Source organism: Hyla sarda, chromosome 1, assembly GCF_029499605.1.
Source record: "Hyla sarda isolate aHylSar1 chromosome 1, aHylSar1.hap1, whole genome shotgun sequence".
NCBI lineage: Eukaryota > Metazoa > Chordata > Amphibia > Anura > Hylidae > Hyla > Hyla sarda.
This window is the reverse complement of record NC_079189.1, coordinates 144,224,413-144,252,095: the sequence shown is the minus strand read 5'-3', so window position 1 is coordinate 144,252,095 and position 27,683 is coordinate 144,224,413. Positions and strand designations below refer to the sequence as shown.

General features: G+C 43.3%; 1 protein-coding gene across 3 annotated transcripts in view; it reads left to right on the top strand.

The window, feature by feature from the left end:
• The window catches only part of FHIP1A (FHF complex subunit HOOK interacting protein 1A), a 260,100-nt gene that overhangs the window by 94,536 nt on the left and 137,881 nt on the right, over window positions 1-27,683 (top strand). Inside the window, exon 1 of one of the 3 annotated variants that reach the window (XM_056562814.1) lies at window positions 6,526-6,608. The exons of the other annotated variants lie outside the window; for them this stretch is intronic. The gene's annotated coding sequence lies outside the window, so the exon portion shown is untranslated. Of the gene's footprint in view, window positions 1-6,525; window positions 6,609-27,683 lie in introns of those variants that run through there. 3 annotated transcript variants of the gene reach the window in all.

The window sequence follows — 27,683 nt, the reverse complement described above, 5'->3', positions numbered from 1 at the left end:
CTGATACGCATGATTAACCCCTTAAGGACCAGAGGTTTTTTTGTTTTTGCACTTTTGTATTTTCCACCTCAACGCTTTAAATTTTGCACCAACAGACTTATATGAGGGCTTGGTTTTTGCGACACCAATTCTACTTTGTAATGACATTAATCATGTCACCCAAAAATGTATGGCGAAACGAGAAAAAAATTATTTGTGGGACAAAATTTTTTAAAAAAGCTATTTTGTAACTTTTGGGGACTTCCGATTCTACGCAGTGCACTTTGTGTAAAACTGACACCTTATCTTTATTCTGTAGATCCATACGGTTACAATGATACCCAATTTATATATTTTTTATTTTATTTTATTACTTTTAAAAAATTACAACTACATGCACCACAATTAGTATGTTTAAAATTGTCATCTTAATACCCCTATACATTTTTTTTTTCCTGTGTACGGGACGGTTTGAGGGCTAATTTTTAGTGCTGTGATCTGAAGTTTTTATTGGTACCATGATTGTTTTGATCACTTTTTATAAATTTTTTAGGTTATACAAAGTGACCACAAATACGCAATTTTGGATTTTGGAATTTTTTTACATGTACGCCATTGACCATGTGGTTTAGATAACATTATATTTTCATAATGTAGGTATGGGGTGGGTGCAGCTCACTTAATCTAACTATAACCAAGGTTACTGAGATGAACTCTCACACCCCAGGAGTGTATAGAAAAATTGAGAAAACAAAATATATCTCAGTCTTCTATATATGATGTGAAATTAGTGGAGAAAAATAAATGTAAAAATATAAATATGTGATATTACTAACCAGGTATATAGGTAATGGTATATAGTAAGTACATTGGATGTTATTCTATGCAAATAAGTAACATAAATGGATACAAATGTAAATACATTTATTAAGATTAGAGATGAGCGAACTTACAGTAAATTCGATTCGTCACGAACTTCTCGGCTCGGCAGTTGATGATTTTTCCTGCATAAATTAGTTCAGCTTTCAGGTGCTCCGGTGGGCTGGAAAAGGTGGATACAGTCCTAGGAGACTCTTTCCTAGGACTGTATCCACCTTTTCCAGCCCACCAGAGCACCTGAAAGCTGAACTAATTTATGCAGGATAAGTCATCAACTGCCGAGCCGAGAAGTTTGTGACGAATAGAATTTTCTGTAAATTCGCTCATCTCTAATTAAGATATTGGTGAACTAGGCGGTGTAGTCATTGGGCTCTGGTGACTCATAACCAATACATATAATAATTTGTATAAAATACAATCATAAAACAATAAGAGTATAAAAAATGCTGCTAGTATATATATCTACTTTCTTTATAATGAGCTGGGATCTAGAATATAACCAGTCCTAGAATGGTAAGGACCTTTTGTGTGATACAGCTTAAACAGTACTTTTTAGGGCAAGCTGGGATTTGTAGTCTCCGTGGGTAAAGTACTTAGCAAATATCAATACATAACATATACCCACTTGATATATTAGTTGGTGGCACAATAAATAACAAATGTGGGTAGTGAAGAGAAAGAAAAACAGGTGCGCTCCTAGTGCAATATTGTTAGCTAGAATTTGGCCCCAAAAACATAAATTCAGGCTTACCAGAAAGAGTTGCGCTAAGAGCACAACACCTCTGCAGGCATGTAAACTCGTTCTGATGTCGAGGTCAGCTGCTCCAGAGTCCCTTTTGGGCGAAAGTTGTCAGACCAAAAACTTGTGTAGGAAATATGGATATTGCGTGCCAGCAATAAAAAATAGGGACTTTGTCCAGGCGCTTCTCCTCCAATTGGAAATCGTAGGAACAACCAGTTGCTTTTAAAACATGGTTATTTTTATTTTTGTGCAACATAAAAGTTTCGAGACCTAGGACGGACTCTTCATCAGGCATCATACAAACAAGTGACAATGTGATCTTAAAAAGACCAGGAAGACTGTACAACCGGGTCAGGGGTCATCGGACGTCACACACAGAAAATCAATAAAATATGCATAAAATAAAAATATGCATAAAAAACGTACAAAAGTTACCAAAGTTAACTCAAAACCCCCAAACCATAAATGGGGACTTAGTAAAATATGGGGTTTCTGTAAAAAACGATAAAATTCATATAATTCATAGTTGTGACACACATATACCGTATATTACAAAAAGGAGAAAGGAATAATGATATACCTGGTAAAGTTGCCATACAGAAAATCAATTAGTACTGAGATCGCTGTCACCGTTTAGACAGCGATCTCAGTACTAATGAACGCACTCGGTATGGCAACTTTACCAGGTATACGATTATTCCTTTCTCCTTTTTGTAATATACGGTATATGTTTGTCACAACTATGAATTATATGAGTTTTATCGTTTTTTCCAGAAACCCCATATTTTACTAAGTCCCCATTTATGGTTTGGGGGTTTTGAGTTAACTTTTGTAACTTTTGTACGTTTTATGCATATTTGATTGATTTTCTGTGTGTGACGTCTGATGACCCCTGACCCGGTTGTACAGTCTTCCCGGTCTTTTTAAGATCACATTGTCACTTGTTTGTATGATGCCTGATGAAGAGTCCCTCCTAGGTCTCGAAACTTTTATGTTGCACAAAAATAAAAATAACCATGTTTTAAAAGCAACTGGTTGTTCCTACGATTTCCAATTGGAGGAGAAGCGCCTGAACAAAGTCCCTATTTTTTATTGCTGGCACGCAATATCCATATTTCCTACACAAATGTGGGTAGTGACTGTTCTTGCCGGTATTTGTAGGGCATGCTGGGATTTATAGTCTCTGCAAGTGAGAGCATTGATGGCAAAGTGCAGGGGTACTCAACTATTTTTAGTGTGGGTCCGCTTATCCAGGTCTGCCATCCAGTGAAGGTCTGAGCTGAACGCTAAGGCCTGGTTCATAAATAGCGACCTCAGTGCCATGAAGGAAAGAGCAAATGAGCAACTGAAGTGTGAAGGATATATGACCTGAATACTGCCGCACACTGTGCCCCTGAATATAAAACTGCCACACACTGTACCTCTGAATATAATACTGCCACACACTGTACCTCTGAATATAATACTGCCGCACACTGTGCCCCTTAATATAAAACTGCCACACACTGTACCCGTGGTATATTACTTCCACACACTGTACCACTGAAAATAATTCTGCCACACACTGTACCCCCTGAATATAATGCTCCCACACACTGGGCCCCTGGTATATTACTGCCACACACTATTCCCCTGCAATATTACTGCCACATGCTATTCTCCTGCCATATTACTTCCACACACTATGCCCCCAAATACATTTTCGACAAACACTGTGCCCTGTACCGACTTATTGTACCTCTGTGCCCCAAATAATTGATGCCACCTTGCCCCCCATAATTATTGATGCCACTGTGCCCCAGAGTTATTTAAGCCACTGTGCCCCCAAAATTAATTATGCCACTGTGCCCCAGAATTAATGATGCATCTGTGCCCCCCAAATTAACAATGCCACTATGCCCCCAGAATTAAGGATGTCACTGTGCCCCCAGAATTAATTATGCCGCTGTGCTGCACAGAATTAATGATGCTGCTGTGTGCCAAAATTATTAATGCCACTGTGCCCCCAGAATTAATGATACCGCTATGCCCCCAAAGTGAATGATGCCACTGTGCCCCCAGAATTAATGATGCCACTGTGCCCCCAGAATTAATGATCCCGCTGTGCCCCCAAAATTAATGATCCCACTGTGCCCCCAGAATTCTTGATTCCGCTGTGCCCCCAAAATTAATGATGCCATTGTGCCCCCAGAATTAATGATGCCACTGTGCCCCAGAATTAATGATCGCGCTGTGCCCCCAAAATTAATGATGCCACTGTGCACCCAGAATTAGTAATGCCACTGTGCCCCCAGAATTAATGATCCCGCTGTGCCGCACAGAATTAATGATGCCCCTGTGCCCCCAGAATTAGTGATGCCACAGCGGGATCATTAATTTTGGGGGCAGAGTGGTATCCTTAATTCTGGGGGCACAGTGGCATCATTAATTTTGGGGGCACAGCAGAATCATTAATTCTGGGGGCACAGTGGCATCATTAATTCTGGGGGCACAGTGGCATCATTCACTTTGGGGGCATAGCGGCATCATTAATTCTGGTGGCACAGTGGCATCATTAATTTTGGGGGCACAGCAGGATCATTAATTCTGGGGGCACAGTGGCATAATTAATTCTGGGGGCACAGTGGCATCATTCACTTTGGGGGCATAGCGGCATCATTAATTCTGGAGGCACAGTGGCATTACTAATTTGGGGACACAGCAGCATCATTAATTCTGTGCGGCACAGCGGCATCAATATTATTATTTTTTTATGGGAAATCGGGGTGATTCAAACTTTCATTCAGAAAGGGGTTAAATCACATTTATTCATTTTTTTAAAAACTTTTTTACACTTTTTTTTTTAGCCCCCATAGGGGACTATTACATGCAATCCTTTGATTGCATACACTGAAAAATGCTATGCCATAGCATAGCATTGATCAGTGTCATCTGCTCTTGATTGCTCAAGCCAGGAACTCAGGCTTAGAGCAATCAAACGATGATTGGACACCTTGGAGAACGGTAAGGCACCTCCAACTGTCCTCTCAGCTGTTCGAGACGATTTCAACGCCACGGTCCCGAACAGCCCCACTGAGCTAACTGCCAGTATTTTCTCCTGGTTTAGTTGTCGTGATCAACTTTGATTGCGGCATCTAAAGGGTTAATATGATTGGCGATGTCTGGTATTAGCCGCGGATCCTGGCTGCTCATAGCAACCGGGACCCTGCAGGTAGGAAGCGTGCTCAGCTCCTGAGCGTGCTTCACATACTGGGAGCCGGCCATGAGTGTAAATATAAGCTTGTGGTCATAAAGGGGGTCTGCCCCCAAAACACTGTCATGTCCAGGGTGAAGAGCATGAGATACGTGTGAATCTTGCCATATCTTTTGAAACTTGTTTTGACTTGATGTTATGAAGAAAAACACAAAAAACTGAAACTGAGAAATAAAATAAAAAATGAAGTAAAATGAGATGTCTACAGGCAATGACAGTTCAATCACCCATCAGGAGTTATTAAACGGTTTTTAAACTTATCGGCTGAAGTTCTACCCTATTGTAATGGTCTCAATATACTGGTCGAGAACATAGTGAAACTCCTTTGATATATTGAAAAATAGCAGGAACTAGGTACTCTGGGGGAGATTTATCAAAACCTGTCTAGAGGAAAAGTCACTGGGTTTCCCATAGCAACCAATCAGATCGCTTCTTTTATTTCTGGAAAGGACTGTGAAAAATGAAAGAAGCGATCTGATTGGTTGCTATGGGCAACTCAGCAACTTTTCCTCTGGACGGGTTTTGATAAATCTCCCCCTCTGTGTTTATAATGTCATGTCAGGAGCACATTGCTACCTTACACCTAGAGTGGGGCATGCAGTTAATGTTAAAGGGGTACTCCGATGGAAAACTTTTTTTTTTAATCAACTGATGGCAGAAAATTTAACAGATTTGTAAATTACTTCTATTAAAAAATCTCAATCCTTCCAGTACATATCAGCTGCTGTATACCAAACAGGAAATTCTTTTCTTTTTGGATTTATTTTCTGTCACGACCACAATGCTCTCTGCTGACATCTCTGTCCATGTCACGAACTGTTCAGACAGGAGAAAATCCCCATAGCAAACATATGCTGATCTGGACAGTTCCTAAAATGGACAGAGGTGTCAGCAAAGAGCACTCTGCTCGTGACAGAAAAGAAATTCTAAAAGAAAAGAATTTCCTCTGTAGTATACAGCCGCTAATAAGTACTGGAAGGATTAAGATTTTTTTTTTTTTTTTTATCCATAATTCTTTTTAATTGTTTTTATCACGAAAACAAATGCAGGCAAATACAAACAAAACTGTCTGAGAAGCAGGGGAACAAAGGAGGGGGAATAATTCCCACTCTCATTCCTATCATCCCTTTCACAACTACAAGTTCCCTGTTTTTTAAGACCAGAGGTTAATGGGTGTACCTGTTTTTTTTTGTTTGTTTTTTTTTATAAATCTATCTATCATTATGACATAACTTATCTTCCATCATGGGGTTGTTGATGTAGTATATCTAAATAGTTTATATCATCTCCAATTATGTTCACGTGTTTTATTATGTAAAGTCTTTTGATCTATCAAGCCCTCCATCTTTTAATTCCTACGTACAATATTCTCTAGCTCAGAGACGTTTGGAATACTTTCTGTTTTCCATTTCCTGGCTATTTGGGTGCATGCTACGAATAGAATATGTGTTATAATTGTTAATTCTGGAGACAACAAAGTGTTTGTTGTTAGAGATAATAGTGCCACATCTGGCCCCCATTCTACAGATCGACCGAAAATCTTGTTAATTAAGAAATAAATCTGCTTCCAAAACTTTAGAATTTCACAGCAATCCCACCATATATGATGAAAGGAGCCAACTTCCAATTTACATCTCCAACATTATTTTGAGGCTTCAGATGAGATTTGATTTAGCCGTAGTGATACCCAATGCCATCTGTATAGTAACTTTCTAGAAATATCTAAGTGGTTAGTGCAATGGGAGATTCGAGAGGGTAAGTGGAATACAGTTAAAATAATTTTTTATAGAAGTAATTTACAAATCTGTTTAACCAGTTGATAAAAAAAAAAAAATAATAATCATCATTTTCAACCCCCTTAAAATATTTTGGTGAAATGAGAGGAAAATCTTGGAAACTACAGTATGTTACTTTGGCAATTACGGTCACACCTGAGATAATAGTAGGTATTTTCTGTTTTCTTATAAGCTGTATCCCTTTAAGCATTGCTCCAGTAAGAGGAGCAACACATACAGTTGACACAATATTGTCTTATACATGGGGAGGATATATAAAATGGTATCCACATTCACTCTGATAAGACATCACTTTTAATAATGTTTAGCTTAGAAGGATCTCAAAATCCAGTTTTAGGTTATCTCTGGTAATGTACAGTGGTCCCTCAACATACGATGATAATCCGTTCCAAATGAATCATCGTTTGTTGAAATCATCGTATGTTGAGGGATCCGTGCAATGTAAAGAATAGGAAGTTGTACTCACCTGTCCCCGCCGCTCCGGACCGTCACCGCATCACCGCTGCCCTGGATGTCGTCCTCCATCGCTGTCACTGCGTCCCCGGGGTGTCCCCGCAGCTCCGGAACGTCTCTGCTGCCCGGGATCATCGCTCTCACATCGCCGCCATCACGTCACTACGCACGCCGCTTCTATTGGATGACGGGACGGCGTGCGTGGCGACGTGATGACGACGATGGAGAGCGCTGATAATGCAGGGGATCGTGAAGAGGATGCTCTGGAGCCCTGAGGACAGGTAGAAGACCATCACCGGATCACACGGGGCTTTGTAAACGGCTATTCGGCGGCAGCTGAAGCAGTCAGCGCTGCCGGATAGCCGTTTATGCGATGGCCCCGACATACAAAAGCATTGTATGTTGATGCTGCCTTCAACATGTGATGGCCTCTGAGAGGCCATCGTATGTTGAAATTATCGTATGTCGGGGCCATCGTAGGTCGGGGGGGTCACTGTATCTGCAATAATTCTTTAAGGTTCCCCACTGTATTGACAATACTTACTGTCCCAATAAAATATGTTATATTGTGTCATTATCACATGAAAAGAACTCTAGAAATATCCTAGGCTTTACACACACACACAAAAAAAAGAATACTCACAGAAATGCGCTTTTGTTTGCTTTCCCTATAAACAGATAATCTGCAGTGTTAGTAGCTACAGATAAATCAGGAGAGTAAATAGATATCATGGATTGTTCAGAAATTCATCACTCAAAAATGGAAAAGACATATCTAGATAGAATTGCAAAGATAGTCTAAGCCTTTTTCATTATGTTCTTGGAACTATACTTAGTGGTACTCCATAGAATTAAAGGGGAACACCGGTGGGAAAAATATAATTCAGATCAACTGGTGCCAGAAAGTTAAACAGATTTGTAAATTACTTCTATTTAAAAATCCTAACCCTTCCAGTACTTATAGGCTGCTGTATACTACAGATATACTACAGAGAAAACTGTGCAGTTCTTTCCAGTCTGACAACAGTGCTCTCTGCTGACACCTCTGTCCGTGTCAGGAACTGTCCAGAGCAGGAGAGGTTTGCTATGAGGATTTGCTTTTAATCTGGACAGTTCCTGACACGGACAGAGGTGTCAGCAGAGATCACTGTTGTCAGACTGGAAAGAACTGCACAGTTTTCTCTGTAGTATACAGCAGCTGATAAGTACTGGGAGGCTTCACATTTTGAAATAGAAGCAATTTACAAATCTAACAAAGAAACAAGATGTGGACTCGGCACTGCTCAATCTGTACACGAACTGCAAAGTGGATACAGGGATCACGGTTTTTGCTGGGGGAACTCGGGTGGTGCTCAGACTATATGCAAAGTTCAATGAAACTTGATAGTAGAAAAGTAGAAAAACAGTCAGCAACTTATCTAAAGAGATACCTGGTCTCCACCTCCACCTTCTCAATCCCAGCAAATGTCAGTACGCCAGGGTTTGCACCGTGGAATTCGACAACATGATTAATCAGGTGAGGAGCTCCCTTTCGGGTATATAATGAATACCGTATATACTCGAGTATAAGCCGACCCGAGTATAAGCCGAGACCCCTAATTTCAACCCAAAATCCCAGGAAAAGTTATTGACTCGAGTATAAGCCTAGGGTGGGAAATACCTCATCCCCCCCTGTCATCATCCAGACCCGTCATTAACATCCTCATCATCCCCTTGTCATCATCCCACACATCCCCCCTTCATCATCCCCTTGTCATCATCCCACACATCCCCTTATCATCCCACACATCCCCCCTTCATCATCCCCTTGTCATCATCCCACACATCCCCTTATCATCCCACACATCCCCCCTTCATCATCCCCTTGTCATCATCCCACACATCCCCTTATCCCACACATCCCCCCTTCATCATCCCCTTGTCATCATCCCACACATCCCCTTATCATCCCACACATCCCCCCTTCATCATCCCCTTGTAATCATCCCACACCCCCCCCCTTCATCATCCCCACCCCCCTTCATCATCCCCACACCCCCCCCCCTTCATCATCCTCTTCTCATCATTCGCCCTCAGTGATCTTCAACCTGCGGACCTCCAGAGGTTTCAAAACTACAACTCCCAGCAAGCCCGGGCAGCCATCGGCTGTCCGGGCTTGCTGGGAGTTGTAGTTTTGAAACCTCCGGAGGTCCGCAGGTTGAAGACCACTGCGGCCTTCAACATGCGGACCTCCAGAGGTTTCAAAACTACAACTCCCAGCAAGCCCGGGCAGCCATCGGCTGTCCGGGCTTGCTGGGAGTTGTAGTTTTGAAACCTCCGGAGGTCCGCAGGTTGAAGACCACTGCGGCCTTCAACATGCGGACCTCCAGAGGTTTCAAAACTACAACTCCCAGCAAGCCCGGGCAGCCATCGGCTGTCCGGGCTTGCTGGGAGTTGTAGTTTTGAAACCTCCGGAGGTCCGCAGGTTGAAGACCACTGCGGCCTTCAACATCATCCAGCCCCCTCTCACCCCCTTTAGTTCTGAGTACTCACCTCCGCTCGGCGCTGGTCCGGTCCTGCAGGGCTGTCCGGAGAGGAGGTGGTCCGGTGAGGAGGTGGTCCGGGCTGCTATCTTCACCGGGGGCGCCTCTTCTCCGCGCTTCCGGCCCGGAATAGAGGCGTTGCCTTGACAATGACGCATAAGTACGTTGGCAATGAACGCACCTCTGCGTCGTTGTCACGGCAACGTGACTATTCTGAGGCCGGGCCCGAAGCGCTTAGAAGAGGCCTCCCCGGTGAAGATAGCAGCCCGGAACCACTATGCCACCGGACCACCTCCTCTCCGGACAGCCCTGCAGGACCGGACCAGCGCCGAGCGGAGGTGAGTACTCAGAACTAAAGGGGGTGAGAGGGGGCTGGATGATGTTGAAGGCCGCAGTGGTCTTCAACCTGCGGACCTCCGGAGGTTTCAAAACTACAACTCCCAGCAAGCCCGGACAGCCGATGGCTGCCCGGGCTTGCTGGGAGATGTAGTTTTGAAACCTCTGGAAGTCCGCAGGTTGAAGACCACTGCGGGTGGGGGAGTTCACTCGAGTATAAGCCGAGGGGGGTGTTTTCAGCACGAAAAATCGTGCTGAAAAACTCGGCTTATACTCGAGTATATACGGTACATATGTTCTCTAATACGATTAAATAGTTGTCTAATCGTTTTACCGATATAGAACTATCCGCACGGGCAAAAAATGACGTACACGACAAACTTAGATCTGCAAGTAATCAAAGAATTCATTGTATGCATATGGCCGCCCAACCGCATACTTTTTTGTCTTGTATTCTGCTTGAAAAAATTGCAACTGTTACAGGGATAATTCCCTATTGGGGCACCGCTTTTAAGCCAAGATTCATCCTTTTTCTTATAATTTTTTTTTCTTCTTTTAAAGAATGTCACCTAGTAAGCTATATATATAAGCTCTTCGGGATACTGTCTTTCCCATAAACGATTCTGCAGCTGGTCCGCCTGTGAATTGTAAGTCTTATCAGATATATTAGATATATTATTTCTTCTCAGGCGAACGAACTGTCCGAACGGGATTCCTTTTTTCACAGCTTCAGGATGGGAGCTGGTAAAGTGCAGAAGAGTGTTTTTTGCTACTGACTTACGGTAACCTTTGCTCACTATTCGATCTTGTTTGATGATCACTCTAATGTCAAGGAACTCAATTGAGTTACCCCCATATAGATATGTAAATGACATATTGGCGGCATTGGCGTGGTTCAAGTAGCTGACAAAGTCAGAAAACTGTGACTCAGAACCACACCACACTTACCAATATGTCATCAACAAAATGAGAATAAAACTTAATATATTTAAGTTTATATTCTCGCCTGAGAAGAAATAATATATCTGATAAGACTTACAATTCACAGGCGGACGAGCTGCAGAATCATTTACGGGAAAGACAGTATCCCGAAGAGCTTATACTGTCTGCCAGATTACGCGCAGACAAGTGTAAGAGAGCAGATCTTTTGAAATACAAAAACCGTAAATTAAAAACCTCATACCCTGATAATGATAAACGGTTCGTATTTGTATTTAAAAACTCCCCCATAAATAACATATTTGACCAAGCAGTCAGGCAAAATACGTTTATTATTGAAAACGATGAAGCCCTGAACAAAATCGCAACTAGGAAGCCATTAATAACCTATAAGAAAAATATAACACTAGGTGACCTTCTTAAAAAGAAGAAAAAAGATATTAAGAAAAAGGAGGAATCTTGGCTTAAAAGCGGTGCCCCAATAGGGAATTATCCCTGTAACAGTTGCAATTTTTGCAAGCAGAATACAAGACAAAAAAGTATGCGGTTGGGCGGCCATATGCATACAGTGAATTCTTTGATTACTTGCAGATCTAAGTTTGTCGTGTACGTCATTTTTTGCCCGTGCGGATATTTCTATATCGGTAAAACGATTAAACAACTATTTAATCGTATCAGAGAACATATGTATTCGTTACGTACCCAAAAGGGAGCTCCTCGCCTGATTAATCATGTTGTCGAATTCCACGGTGCAAACCCTGACGTACTGACATTTGCTGGGATTGAGAAGGTGGAGCCTAGACCAGGTATCTCTTTAGATAAGTTTCTCTTACAAAGAGAAACTTATTGGATATTAAAAATGGATGCATGCGGTCCTTTGGGCCTTAATGATAAGGTCGACTTGGCCCCTTGTTTTTAATTTTTGCACTTACATGTTTTTTAACCTATATGATCTAGGTAGGTCAGTACCGTTTTTGGTTGCCAACCCCCTATGTCATCATCCCACACGTAGTCATTGGGGATAGGTTGAACTGGTTGATCACCTTTATTTAATGATCTCGTGTTACATTCTGTAACGGTAAGTGTGTAAGTGTGAAACGGTTCCGTTGCCTACGTGTTGTATAAACAAATATACGTGCATATATTTGTAAGTATGCCGCAATAAAGAAGGATCTGAACCAGCGTGGTGAGTTGCCGACTACTTTTCTACTTTTCTACTATCAAGTTTAATTTACAAATCTGTTTAACTTTCTGGCACCAGTTGATTTTAAAACATTTGTTTTCCACTTGTTTCTGCCGGAGTTCCCCTTTAAGTTGTCACATTGGTGGAATAGCATGAAATGTATTATAGTTGGTCAACTTTGATAAATATTAGAGCATCCATGGAGCTCTGACCCTACAGTATGCCATGCTATGCATCATTTATATTTTCTCAAACATAATCTTACGTAGCAACAGTTTGTGCCTATAGGGCTGCTGATTTGTAAATCTGGTACCATGCACAGATAAATTGAAACCCATGTTTGGAAGCATATTTTCCAGCGCAATGTTTTAGTCCGAGAGGTGCAATGTGGGTTACGTTATCAAACAACTATTTTGTGTCAAAATAAAAAAAATGCATTAACTAACTGTTTATTAGTATGTGTTTGCATAATTACATATTCTACATTTTCCTGGTAGATTTCTATGATCAGAATCACTCACTTTTTGTATTCATGTATTCCAAGAAAAATGAAGCAACCAAGAAATAACACCATAAACCATGCAGACCTTGCATACTGTATCATAAGACTGTCGTAGCATAACAGAATACATGTTACTATAAACCAGCAATCTGCTGATGGTTTTGAAGAACCAAAACCAAAAAATATAAAATAGAAAATGGAGTCCTTCATAAGTAATTCATGATAATCTTTATTAAATAACAACTGATAAAAACATACTTGCAAAGGAGGAATCGCAAAACATGGGAACACTAGAACACTGCACCAAAACCCTGGACTCCCGGACGAAGGCTGTAACGTGCCGAAACGTGCGTTGGGGTGACGCTGCCCCGGACCCTGCTGACTGGTTGCTGCTATTCTTATTACTGTACTGAATACCTTGATATAGGTTGGTATACACCTTGTTTAGCACCTTATGCGCTGTTGCACATTGTTTTGCACTGATCCCCTTATATGTAATTGTGTGTGTGTGTGTGTGTGTGTGTGGGGGGGGTATTATATCCCCATTCAGGCCATATCTAGTGCAATAGACCCATCATTAATTGCGTTGACCTTCCTTTTAAGCCTTTACTGTGGTGTTGCTTTTTTACCATATGTCAGCAGAGGTTTCGGTGCAGTGTTCTAGTGTTCCCATGTTTTGCGATTCCTCCTTTGCAATTATGTTTTTATCAATTGTTATTTAATAAAGATTATCATGAATTACTTATGAAGGACTCCATTTTCTATTTTTTGTTTTTTTGTGTGATTTAGGAGTCTAGATTACCCTACTTTACTTTACAGGGGGTTGCTACTATAGTGGCTAGTGTTTAGGTTTATTAGCCCTCACTACCTTTCCTCCCCCTAATAAGTGTTGTGATTGCTTGATGGTTTTGAAGAGTAGTAGCAGGGTTATAGTCTTCCCTCCCATGCATTAATACATTGCTCCCAAGAGGTGATTTTAAAGGGGGTTTCTGGAGGGAAATTATATACACAATATATATATATATATATATATATATATATATATATATATATATATATATATAAAAGGTATTACAAGATACTGCAACTACCGATGATTTTGCTTTTTATATATATATATATATATCTACACCCTGTTCCAAATTATTATGCATATTCTATTTACGTCACAAAAATTTTATATTTTGGTTTTCAATTTAACTCATTGATGGCATTGTGTCTCAGGGCTCTTTTGATTACTGAAAACAATCTCGGACACCTGTGATAATTAGATTAACAGGTGAGCACAATTTAAGGAAAAACTACTAAAGGTGGGTGGTCCACATTATTAAGCAGAGCACAATTTTCAAGAAATATGGGGAAGAAAAAGGATCTCTCTGCTGCTGACCATGGCACTGTTAAGAGATTTGTGGCTGATTCAGAGCACAGACGGGTTAATGCAGATAAAGGCCTATTGAGGAAGATTTCTGCCCATGCATTGGATCAAGAGAGCAGCTGCTAAAATACCATTACATAGCAGCAAACAGATAAGTGAAGCTGCTGGTGCCTCTGGAGTCCCACGGACATCAAGGTGTAGAGTCCTCCAAAGTCTTGCAACTGTGCATAAACCTTCTATTCGGCCACCACTAACCATTGCTCAAAAGCAGAAATGGCTGCAATGGGCAAAAAAATACATGAAGACTCATTTTACAACAGTCCTGTTCACTGTTAAGTGCCGTGCAACCCTGGATGGTCCTGATGGATGGAGTAAGTGGTTGGTTGGTGGATGGCCACCCTGTTCCAACAAGGCTGTGACGTCAGCAAGGCAGTGGTGGAGTTATGTTTTTGGCCGGAATCATGGAAAGAGAGCGGGTTGGCCCTTTTAGGGTCCCGGAATGTGTAAAAAATTACCCCTGCAAAGTATGTGGAGTTTCTGACTGACCACTTTCTTCCCTGGTACAGAAGGAAGAACTATGCTTTCAGTAATAAAATCATCTTCATGCATGACAATGCACCATCTCATGCTGCAAAGAATACCTCTGCATCAATGGCTGCCATGGGGCTAAAAGGAGAGAAAGTCATGGTGAGGCCTCCATCCTCCCCTGACCTCAATCCTATTGAGAACCTTTGGAGCATCCTCAAGCAAAAGATCTATTAGGGTGGGAAGCAGTTTACATCCAAACAGCAGCTCTGGGAAGCTATTCTGACAACTTGCAAACAAATTCAAGCAGAAACTGTCCAAAAACTCACAAGTTGAATGGATGCAAGACTTGTAAAGCTGCTATCAAATTAGTGGTCCTATGTTAAAATGTAACGTGACCTGTTAAAATGTTTAAACGTTAAAATGTTAAAAGTTTGATTGAAATAGCTTTTTATTTCAGTAAATATGCTGCAAACACAACAAATGACAATTTTCAGTTCTTTACAACCTATAAAGTGTTTTGAAACTTACTTGCATAATAATTTGGAAAAGTGCATTGTAATTATTTTATGTTTATGTTTAAAAAAAATACTGTTATCATTACCGGTAAGAGGTTTTTTCAATAAAATTTGAATTGTACTCTTAATAGTTTATAAAATGAAAATTATACTGACTGTTATTTACATGAATTATTTAGGTAAATGAGAAAAATATATTTTGCATAATAATTTGGAACATGGCATATATATATATATATATATATATATATATATATATAATTTGTTAATATGCAAATGGAAATTCCACAGGATGGCACGAACCCATGCAGGTCCAGCCCATCTCCTCCTTATCATCATCCCATGGGCGGCATGCATCCACCTACCCTGTTCGATTTACAACCACTTGAAAAAGAGGACATTGTTTGGACTTAAGCGGGCTCTTGCTGTGCTTGGAAACACCCAATGGGAACTTGAGTTTTATTTGCATATTAACAAAAAGGCCTATATCTTAGTGCTGAAAAGGACTATGGATATAATAATGGTGTGCCCAGAATTATGATGACTAGCACTATCTAGACTTGTGCCTATTTACATCACTTAAAATAATCATAATAACTGTTACTCAACTTACAAATTCCCAGCTGCTGCCTATCTAACTCTGACTAGTTCCCTTCCAATCCTCACTTCCTGGTCTTGAAGGGGTACTCCCATGGAAAACATCTTCTTTTTTTTTTTTTTTTTTTTATAAACTGGTACCAGAAAGTTAAACAGATTTGTAAATTACTTCTATTCAAAAATCTTAACCCTTCCAGTACTTATCAACTACTATATGCTCCACAAGAAGTTCTTTTCTTTTTGAATTTCCTTTCTGTCTGACCACAGTGCTCTCTGCTGACACCTCTGTCCATTTTAGGAACTATTCGGAGCAAGATAGGTTTTCTATGGGGATTTGCTCCTACTCTGGACAGTTCCTAAAATGGACAGAGGTGTAAGCAGAAAGCACTGTGGTCAGACCGAAAGGGAGTTCAAAAAGAAAATAACTTCCTCTTTAGTATACAGCAGCTGATAAGTACTGGAAGGGTTAAGATTATTAAATAGAAGTAATTTACAAATCTATTTAACTTTCTGGCACCAGTTGATTTAAAAAAAAAAATGTTTTCCAGTGGAGTACCACTTTAACTTGACACACAGGAAATACCTGATCAGCCAATTGATGTACAAGGTGTCTGGGCTCAACACTATGTTTATGTGTAGTGCAAATCATAAGGTGCATACAATGACTATGACAAGGATTGTGTAAATATGCCAACATTGGCCATCTACAGAGAGACTGTTTTGCAAGAATCACAATCAATCATGTTAATTATTCTGCTTCTTGTCTGGATGTTTTGTACATCCCTCCCATCAAAGGTATTGCCCTCTCTCCCAATCTGAATATTTTTTTTATAGCAATTAATTTCTTTTATTGAGAAATGCCTTTCTACAATAATTACCAAATTAAAAATGTCATTAGCTGTCCATTTCTTTGGGATACGTCATTGCATTTATTTCTATGACTCATAGTCCTCGTGGACTTTGCTCTTTTTTCTAAGAGGCCCGAAGAAAGCTTATGAAAAGGTTTTGCCAGAGCCAGACTATAATGTTTTATCCATGTCATTTAAATAATTTTAAAGTCATTTTTTCATCTTTGTTAAAGTCAATTAAATATTCTGTATTTTTTAAGAAGGGATTAGATAATTGAAGTCTGTATTCTCTGCTGAAGCACTAATGGCTCCTTTAATGTTTTAATTCCTGCGGTAGTGTGGAGATTTCAGTATTACATGCATGGCTTTGAAAGGAAAACACTTCAAGTACAATCTAGATTTGGATTTATCACCAGAAAAATTCTCTTTATGTCTCTATCTAGTATTATTTTTATTAATCACAGATTATATTGGTTTTTTTTCTGATAAATTGGTGTTTTCAGTTTATTTCACAAAAATTTTGAATATACATCCACACTGGCTTTTTTCCTCTCTTGGTCCTTATATGACTTTGTAGCATCCAGTGAATCCAATGTTGACCCAATAACATTAATAATAACAATAATTGTCACACTGAGTAGGTTCATATAAAGGTAGTTGTCATTCAGTGAGTGGGACTGCCCACTTGACTAATTAGCCTAGAATAAGCAGAGATTTCCATAAATAAATTATCCTGGAACTTTTCCTACAATACTATACAGTAATCCCTCAACATACAATGGTAATTCATTCCAAATGAACCATCATTACTTGAAATTATCGTATGTTGAGGGATCTGTGCAATAATATTAGACAAAGTTATACTCACATGTCCCGTCGCTCCGGACCGTCACCGCTGCACTTGATCGTCACCCTCCATCGCCATCATCATATCGCCGCGCATGCCGCACCTATTGGATGACAGGACAGCGTGCGCGGTGACGTGATGACGACAAAGGAGAGCAATGGCCATGCAGGGGAGCATGAAGAGGATGGTCCAGAGCGGCAGGGACAGGTGAGTGACACTCACAGGGGCACACGGGGCACATTAAATGGCTATCCGGCAGCAGCTGAAGCAGTCAGCGCGGATAGCCGCTTATGCGATGGCCCCGACAAACAAAAGCATTGTATGTTGATGCTGCCTTCAACATGCAATGGCCTCTGATCGTATGTGTTACAGCGAGCGCTCCGGTCATCTCCTCCGTACCGGAGCGCCCGCTGCCTCAGCCCTCTGTCCCGGGGTCCCGGCGTCTCTCGGTCAGTCGCAATGACCGGGAGCACGGGTCCCGCAGTGTCAGAGAAGCGGCTGGCGTGGCGGCTGGTCCACGCTCGCGCCCTGCGTCCCTGTTCGGCTCTCCTGTTCCCCAGCGTGCGGCTCCATACTCTCCTGCATCCCAGCGCGCGCGGCCCCGCTCTCTAGGGCACGCACGCGCCGGCTTTAGTAAATTTAAAGGCCCAGCGCACCGGTAATTGGTGCGCTGGCTCCTCACCTACTACTGTGTCTTGCATATATAAACTGCCTCCCCCTTCCTGCCCTTGCCGGATCTTTGTGCCTTGTGCCTCTGAGAAAGCATTCCCTCCTGTGTTAGTTGCCTTGCCAGTTGCCAAACCTGTTGCTACCGTATACTCGCTTGTGAACCCTTGCCGCCTGCCCTGACCTCTGCTACGTCCGACTACACTCTTGCCTGCTCCCTGTGTACCACGCTATATCAGATGCCAGAGAGGTCGAGTTGTTACTGAGGGATACGATCTGGTAGTTACCGCCGCAGCAAATCCATCCCGCTTTGCGGCGGGCTCTGGTGAAGACCAGTAACTGCTTAGAACCGGTCTTCCAGTACAACCTGCGCCATCGCCTCTCTGGTCCAGAGGATCCACTACCTTCCTGCTGGTTCGGGACAGTATGTCGGGGCCATCGTAAGTCGGGGGTCACTGTATATAATTTATATATGTTAAAAAGATCTGGTAAAATCAGCCATAAGCAAACAGTTTTGGTTTCAGGAACTATTGCCTTCATTTTTAAAATGCAAAAAGGGCAATAAAATAAAACAAAAGAAAAACAAAAACAAAGGTATGTGTAAAAAATACACTAAAGAGAAGTCAGATACTTGTATGCACCCAAAACTGCAATGTGTAAACCTGGTCTCTCACAGTGATGGAAGTGACCTGAAAATGTAAAATGACATAGCCACTTGAAGACAATGAGTTATAAGGCAATAGTTAGATAACACACTTCTTTATTGCTATTGTGCCTCCCTTGGGTGTGGGACTAAATGAGGTTGCAAGAGATACAGGATAAGATTTTGGTGATAAGGTTCTGCACAAAATCTTTTTTTTATTAGATCTTATGAAACCAGCTACGGTAAAACTTTTTCTATTCATATCTCACTGTTGTGAAATGGTACGCTTGATAATTTCGTAATGTAAAGATCGTATCACATAATTGTTTTCATGTTTTGCTTGTTTGCAATAGTGACATCAAAATGAATACTCAAAATAAAGAACCCCACAGACATTAATATAAACCCAACGGCCCAGCGTTCACACCAACGTACAAGAAAAGCCAAGTCAGCCAATCACATGGTTAATGCAGTCGCCCGCACATTCATCGGCCTTAAAGGACCTTGTGACCAATCCAGCCATCATTTGTTTATCCCTACCTGTAAGGGGATGGAACTATACAAAATGCTCCCTAAATCTAGTACATTGGCACTCTTTTTTGGCACACTATGGTCTAAATGCCTTTAAGGCTACGGTCCCACGTAGCGCTAACGCAGCATATTCAATGATGCGCAAAATGTGCTGCACTGCGGGAAATACGCTGTGTATTCTGCACTGAGCACAGGACTAGCCAGAGGAAGCCTTGTGTGTTCAGTGAGGTTTGGAGGTGGGGTCGCGCCTCACAGGCCTGCCAGCATGTTTTCACGCCCCAAAACTTCAATGAACACACAGGGCTCCCGTAAGGTAGCCCTGTGTGTATGCTCAGTGCAGTATACACAGCATATTTCCTTCTGCGTAGCACATTTTGCATATAAGTTATCATCAAAAATAAACTTTTTACACAATGCACCTTAAGTGACATGATGCATTTATTAAAGGGATCCTTAGGAACACGATAAAAAGAAATATGTCTGATTATTCAGTTCAAATTATTAACCCCTTCATGACGAGCGATGTACATGTACGGCGCCGCGAAGTGTCACTTGGCGCGCGGCGACGTACATGTACGTCGCGGGGTTCTGGGAGCGCCGCGTCACCGGTAGCGGTGATTGGGCTGGGATGACTGCTGTTATCTAACGGCAGGCATCCCGGCACATCGCCGAGGGGGGTCCTGAGACCCCCCCATGACAGCGATGCATGCAATTCGCAGGTCAATTCAGACCTGCGATCTGCGCGATTCCGGGTCATACGGGTCACTGGTGATCCGGTGACCTGGAAAATAAGAGGGATCGGGGGTGTCCGAGACACCCTCGATCCCCCTAAAGGGATAGGAGTTTGGTGGCAGGGGTGCCACCCCTCCTATCCCTGCTATTGGTCGGCCGAGCGACAGACCGATAGAAGACCGGGGGAGGGGGGGTTAAAGTTCGGTTCCCCTGCTTTGCCCACCTATCGGTGTCGGGGCAAAACGGGGGAACCGTCCAGGGAATGTCGGCGCCGAAGGTCCCTACCTGGATCCCGGATCCCCGTTCGCGATCCTCCCCCACGTGCGGCGGCGGCGGCAGCAATACTTCCGGGTCCTGCTAGGTGAGTTGTTGCCTAGCAACATCCGGAGGGCCACAGTTTACAGTGGTCTCTAAACTGTGGCCCTCCAGATGTTGCAAAACTACAACTCTGAGCATGCCCAGACAGTTGTTTGCTGTGTGGGCATGTGGGGACTTGTAGTTTTGCAATATTTAGAGGGGTTCAGGTTGTAGATCACTAAGTGGTCTCAAACTGTAACCCTCCAGATGTTACAAAACTACAACTCTCAGCATGCCCAGACAGCAGAGAGCAGAGAGCTTCAAAGTTAGAAAAATGCAAAATGTTAAATTTTTTCATAAAATTTTGGGATTTTTCACCAAGAAAGGATGCAAGTTACCACAAAAATTTACCACTATGTTAAAGTAGAATATGTCACGAAAAAACAATCTCAGAATCAGAATGATAAGTAAAAGCATTCCAGAGTTATTAATGTTTAAAGTGACAGTGGTCATATTTGCAAAAAAGAGCTTCGTCCTAGAGGTGAAAATGGGCTCCGTCCTTAAGGGGTTAAATCAAAAACTGTTTACTCAATGTTTACCTTTTGTTTCATTCATATTTTATCACAGTAGATAGAGATGAGTGAATTTTTGAAACACAAAAATTCCGAAAAAATTAGCTTCAGTCCGAATTCATTTGCTGTAAATCTGTATTAAAAATGGCTATTTCTGGCCTACAGAGAGCCTCAATTGGGGTGTAGAACACTTTGCCTTGCTATAACACGCATAGCGTGTATGCTGGGTTAGTGAAATAATACTGTTATTCAGTATGACATGCAGATTAGAGGCATCGCTATTAGAATCACTGTCACAGAGCGGCACAATGAGCCTGGAGGTGGCATCAGTATGAGGAGACCATATAGTGGCTGAATCACACAGCATGGAGGTGGTGGTGGCAGCATGAAGAGACCATATAGTTCCTGAATGACACAGTGTGAAGGTGGGGGCAACATGACAAGACCATATAGTGGCTGAATGACACCACAGGGACGGTGGCGGCAGCATGAGGAGATCATATAGTGGTTGAATGACACAGCGTGGAGGTGGCGGCAGCATGAGGAGACCATATAGTGGCTGCATGACCGTGCCTGGACATGGCAACAGCCTGACGAGACCATAGGGCCTCAAAATTGAATAGATCAAAGATATTTTTTAACATTTAAATTGAAGATTTCAAATAGATGAACCTAAAAAGTTTTATTTAATGTGCTAGCAGCATAAGGAGACCACATGGCGGTACAGTGACACAGCCTGGAGGTGGTAAAAGCATGAGGAGACCATATAGTGGCTGAATGACACATCCTGTACTTGGCGGCAGCATGAGGAGTCCATATAGTGGCTGATTGACACATCCTGGAGTTGGTGGCAGCAAGAGCAGACCATATAGTGGCTGAATGACACAGCCTGGAGTTGGAGGCAGCATGAGGAGACCATATAGTGGCTGGATGACACAGCGTGGAGTTGTCGGCAGCATTAGGAGACCATATAGTGGTTGAATGACACAGCCTGAAGGAGGCGGAAGCATGAGGAGACCATATAGTTACAGAATGAGACAGCCTGGAGGTGTCATCAGCATGAGGAGAACATATGGTGGCAGTATGAGACAGCCTGGAGTTGTCATCAGCAGCATCAGGAGTCCTGAAAGTGACCCGGTGACATAGTGTGGCGGTGGGTGGCAATACCAGTACCCGGTGACAAAGGTGGGTAAAAAAAGGAGAACTTGGCATCAATTGTGTGGCATCAGGCGGGTGTCAGGATCAGAATAGAAGAAAAACGTCTCTTTTGTAAAAGTGTTAGTGTGCACAAGTATTGAGGATATGCATTACGTAAAACTTAACTTTAATAATATTCTTAGGATGAAATATATGTACCCCAAATTTTTTTGAAATCAAACAAAAGGAAAGGTGTGCAAAAAACTCCATGTGCCACCTACACCACCAAGTATTGATGTGATGCAAAGACCTCTAAAAGTTGGAAGGGAACAACGTATGGTTCATTGTAACCGGTGAGGGTAAAAAATTCCCCTGTAAGGCCCTACTCTTGCATTATTAATTCCCTTCTTGGCAAGTGTTACTCACCCTTAAAAGGGCAGCCCCAAACAGGAACCTCTCCCTATTTCCACCTAAAACTCTGTGAAATGCAGTGCTTGTAGGTGGAAATAGGGAGAGGTTCCTGTGTGGGGCTGCCCTTTTTATGGCGTGTAACACTTGCCAAGAATGTAATTAATAATGCCAGAGTAGGGCCTTATAGGGGAAGTTTTTACCCCTACCAGTTACAATGGACCATACATTGTTCCCTTCCACCTTTTAGAGGTCTTTGAATCACATCAATACTTGATGGTGTAGGTGGCACATGGTGTTTTTTGCACACCTTTCCTTTTTTTTTTTTTTCAAAATTTTTTTGGATACATATATTTTATCTTTAGAAAAGTTACATTTTAGCTAATGCATATCCTCAGTACTTACTTGTGGTCTGATGCAGAGGAATGCCTGTAACTGGGGAGCACTCGATATATGAAAAAAATAGAAACACAAGAATAGCGCAACAATGTGCGGTAAATGTGGTTTGGCAGAAAAAATGAGCGTGATGTAAAGAAACCTACTCACCTTAGGGTGTTATGCACTGGGCATAACACCATATAGCGCTTGTATCCCGGTGAATCGGGAATCGCTGGATTGAGGAGGTGCGGCTGACACCGTGGCATCCTGTGGCTCCTGGACGTCTGGTAAATGCGATTGGTAAAGGTTCCCGAGACACTAGTTCTCAGGGAGAAAAAAACGGTGTACCGAAGCGCTCTCTCCTCTGTGTCCGCTCACTGTTGGAGGTTACGATCGTGGTCATGTGAAGAAATAGCCAGGCTCGATGCGGTTGGTTAATCACAGCATCACAATGCAGAGATCCGGGCGAGCACCGGTGTGCAGCACACCGATGCTGCATTTCTTCACATGACCACGATCTGAACCTCCAACAGTGAGCGGACACAGAGGAGAGAGCGCTTCGGTACACCGTTGTCACGATGCCGGCTGGCAGGTAGTGGATCCTCTGTGCCAGAGAGGGATTGGCGTGGACCGTGCTAGTGGATCGGTTCTAAGTCACTACTGGTTTTCACCAGAGCCCGCCGCAAAGCGGGATGGTCTTGCTGCGGCGGTAGTGACCAGGTCGTATCCACTAGCAACGGCTCAACCTCTCTGGCTGCTGAAGATAGGCGCGGTACAAGGGAGTAGACAGAAGCAAGGTCGGACGTAGCAGAAGGTCGGGGCAGGCAGCAAGGATCGTAGTCAGGGGCAACGGCAGGAGGTCTGGAACACAGGCTAGGAACATACAAGGAAACGCTTTCACTGGCACGATGGCAACAAGATCCGGCAAGGGAGTGCAGGGGAAGTGAGGTGATATAGGGAAGTGCACAGGTGAACATACTAATTGGAACCACTGCGCCAATCAGCGGCGCAGTGGCCCTTTAAATCGCAAAGACCCGGCGCGCGCGCGCCCTAGGGAGCGGGGCCGCGCGCGCCGGGACAGGACCGACGGAGAGCGAGTCAGGTACGGGAGCCGGGGTGCGCATCGCGAGCGGGCGCTACCCGCATCGCGAATCGCATCCCGGCTGGAGGCGGTATCGCAGCGCCCCGGGTCAGTGGATCTGACCGGAGCGCTGCAGTGAGGAGAGTGTAGCGAGCGCTCCGGGGAGGAGCGGGGACCCGGAGCGCTCGGCGTAACAACCGTTTTTTTCTCCTTGAGAACTAGTGTCTCAGGAACCTTTACCAATCGCATGTAACTGGGGAGCAGCACCTTAAATATGTTTAGCACTATCCATATTTGTGAAGTGTTGGTGTGGCACCATGGTCAATCTACTCTGATGCATCAGGCATTGGTGGGTGGAAATCCTGGCTGTTCCATGCCTGATTCATCTTTTTTGTGGACAGACGAGTTCTCCTTGGGGTTACTATGGCCCCCGCCACACTAAACACCCGCTTTGATGGCACACTACTGGCCGGGCAGGACAGATTTTTCAGGGCAAACTCTGCTGGTTTCAGCCACAAATCAAGTTTGGCTTCTGAGAAGTCCAGTGGATCTTCAAGGTGTGTTGGCATGGTCATGTCAAGGTATGCCACCACCTGCTGGTTCAGGTCCTGCTCCATGTGTACCTGCTGCTGATGAGTTGTTTCACTATGCAGGTGAAGAAAGCTACTCATCAGTGACTGTAGACTCAGGCTGCTGCTGATGGAGCTGGTACTACTCCTGCCATCCCACACCTCCCCAGCAGCCATGGCAGTAGAAGGTGAGTGAAGAGGGCCCCCCCCCCCGAGTCAGACCTGCGAGAGGATGGACAATGGCACAGATAAGCATTGGCCAACTGCCCAACTGGTCCAACATATAGAGGGTGGAATTCCAACATGTGGAAATGTTGCCAATCAGACTATGTTGGGGGATACCGTTCTGACACTGCAGCTCAAGGAGGGTGTGCTTTGCGATGTACGAATGACTGGAGTGCATGCAAAGTTTCCTTCCCATTGTTAGGATGTCTTGCAGATGGGGGAACACTTCAGGAACCATTTGAGAACCATATTGAACATGTGTGCCATGCCTCAGGCTTCCTTGTCGCAGCGCAGACAACATGTTCTTCCCGTTGTCAGTCACCATGATTCGATTTCTTGATGAGTGACTTTTAGCAGTTCCTCCCCTGTGTGACTCCGTTCGCCAAAGGTAAATCATGTGAAGAACAGTGTGACACCGCCGTGCCCTGCACACATGGTATGCTGGAGGGGCACTGAGACATGTCCGTGCAGTGGAGGCTGAGGACACGGTGGAGGATGAGGAAGCAGAGTCAGAGAGCAGAGTCGCACATTGTCACAGGACCAACAGCCTGAGAACATGGAGGCGGAAGCTGCTTGACCTGTCCAAGTTGCTGTTGTGGCTGTGCAGGAACCACATTCACCCAGTGGGCCGTAAAGGACAGCTTCACACGTCGGCACTGCCATGCACTTTGGTACACACCGACAGGCTCAAGGACTGGCCCACCCTCTGTTCCACACGTGCAGGGCTAGTACTGCCTTCTTCACACCATATAGTGGCTGAATGACTGCCTGAAGTTTGTGGCAGCATGGTGAGACCATATAGTGTCTGAATAGCACAGCCTTGAGTTGGCTGAAGCATGAGGAGACCATATAGTGTCTGAATGGCACAGCCTGGAGTTGGCAGAAGCATGAATAGACACTAGGGCTTCACAATCCCTAAGATTAAAAAATTAATTTTGAAATTTAAATGAATATTTATGATAGCTAGTGCTACCATAAAAAAAATTTCGCCCAGGCCCAGCAGCATCAGTAAACCCTATATTGTCTGAATGACACAGCCTTGAGTTGGCTGAAGCATGAGGAGACCATCTAGTGTCTGAATGGCACAGCCTGGAGTTGGCAGCAGCATGAGTAGACACTAGGGCTTCACAATCCCTCAGATTAAAAGATGAATTTTGAAATTATATTGAAGATTTATTGTAGCTAGTGCTACCATAATTTTTTTTTAGGCCCAGGCCCAGGAGCATCAGTAAACCATATATTGGCTGAATGACACAGCTTGGAGTTGGCTGAAGCATGAGGAGACCCTAGGACTTCACAATCTCTAAGAATAAAAGATGAATTTTGAAATTTAAATGAATATTTATGAGCATCAGTAAACCATACATTGGCTGAATGACTTAGCCTGGAGTTGGCTGAAGCATGAAGAGACCATATAGTGCCTGAATGGCACAGCCTGGAGTTGGCAGCAGCATGAGTAGACACTAGGACTTCAAAATCCAAAAGATTAAAATAAGAATTTTGAAATTTTAATTGAAGATTTATGGTAGCTAGTGCTACCATAAAAAATGTTTAGGCCCAGGCCCAGCAGCATCAGTAAACCATATATTGGCTGAATGACATAGCCTGGAGGTGGCTGAATCATGAGGAGACCCTATAGTGGCTGAATGGCACAGCCTAGAGGTGGCATAAGCATGAGGAGATCATATAGTGTCTGAATGGCACAGCCTGGAGTTGGCAGAAGCATGAGGAGACCATTGACATTTAAGATCTTTAAATTTAAGATTTTGAAATAGAATTTTTAACTCCCAAGTTTTAGTGTCCCAGGCCCCAGCGTGTGGTTACAAAGGACCAAATTTAACAAGGAGTCACATGGCAGCACAATGACAGAGCCTGGAGGTGGCATCAGTATGAGGAAACCATATAGTGGCTGAATGACTGCCTTGAGTTTTGTGGCAGCATGAAGAGACCATATAGTGTCTGAATGGCACAGCCTGGAGTTGGCTGAAGCATGAGGAGAACATAAAGTGGCTGAATGGCACAGCCTGGAGTTGGCAGCAGCATCAGCAGTCCTGGAAGTGACCCTAATGCAGAGGAATTTCTGGGGACCAGCACCTTAATTATGTTTTGCAGTATCCATGGCAGTACAATGAGAGAGCCTGGAGGTGGTAGCATCAGCATGAGGACACTTAGAGCAGCACAATTAGAGAGCCTGGAGGTGGCAGCATCAACATGAGGAGACCATATGGTGGCACAATGACAGTGCCTGGAGGCGGTAGCATTAGCATGAGGAGACCATAGAGCAGCACAATGAGAGAGCCTGGAGGAGGCAGCATCAGCATGAGGAGACCATAGGGCAGCACAATTAGAGAGCTTGGAGGTGGCAGCATCAGCATAAGGAGACCATATGGCGGCATGAGGGCCATGCCAAGTGAGGGTTGAGTCTGAGGAACCCACCGACTGTTGACTGGGGGTGTCGGATGTCACTTGGGATGAAGTAGATGACCGAGTGAACTGATCAATCATGGCTGGTGGGTTGCTGGTCGAGACACGACTGCTAGCTGACACCGGGAGCTCAGACCTCTTGCTGCGACTCCGGCTGCCACACGCCCCTACTCTGCTGCGACCTCTGCCTGCGCCTGATGAATTTAGGCCTCTGCCACTCCACTGTGCACGTCCTGGCACTACTCTGCCTGACATACTTATTGTGTATATCAGGGGAGTACAATACGCTTCACTACGCTTAAAACAGTATTTGTCTAGAACAGCAGCAGTTGTGCACTATTAGCTGTCCTTTCACAGTATATAGGCTCTTGACAGATTAACAGGTACAAAATAGTACACTACTTACATGTAGATATATGGTATGCAATTATGAGGGCAGAAAAATGCGGTACAGTATGCTTAAAAAAACTTATTTTAGTAAAACACCATCTGCTGATTACTTTTGCCTGGACTTTCACAGTATCTAGGCCCTTGACAGATTAACAGGTAAAAAATAGTACACTACTTAGAGGTACGTATGCACTTATGAGGGCAGAAAAATGCGGTACAGTACACTTAAAAAAGTACAACACCAGCCGATGAGTACTTTTGCCTGGATTATCACAATAAGTAGGCCCTTGACAGATTAACAGGTTTAAAATAGTACACTATTTAGATGTAGGTGTA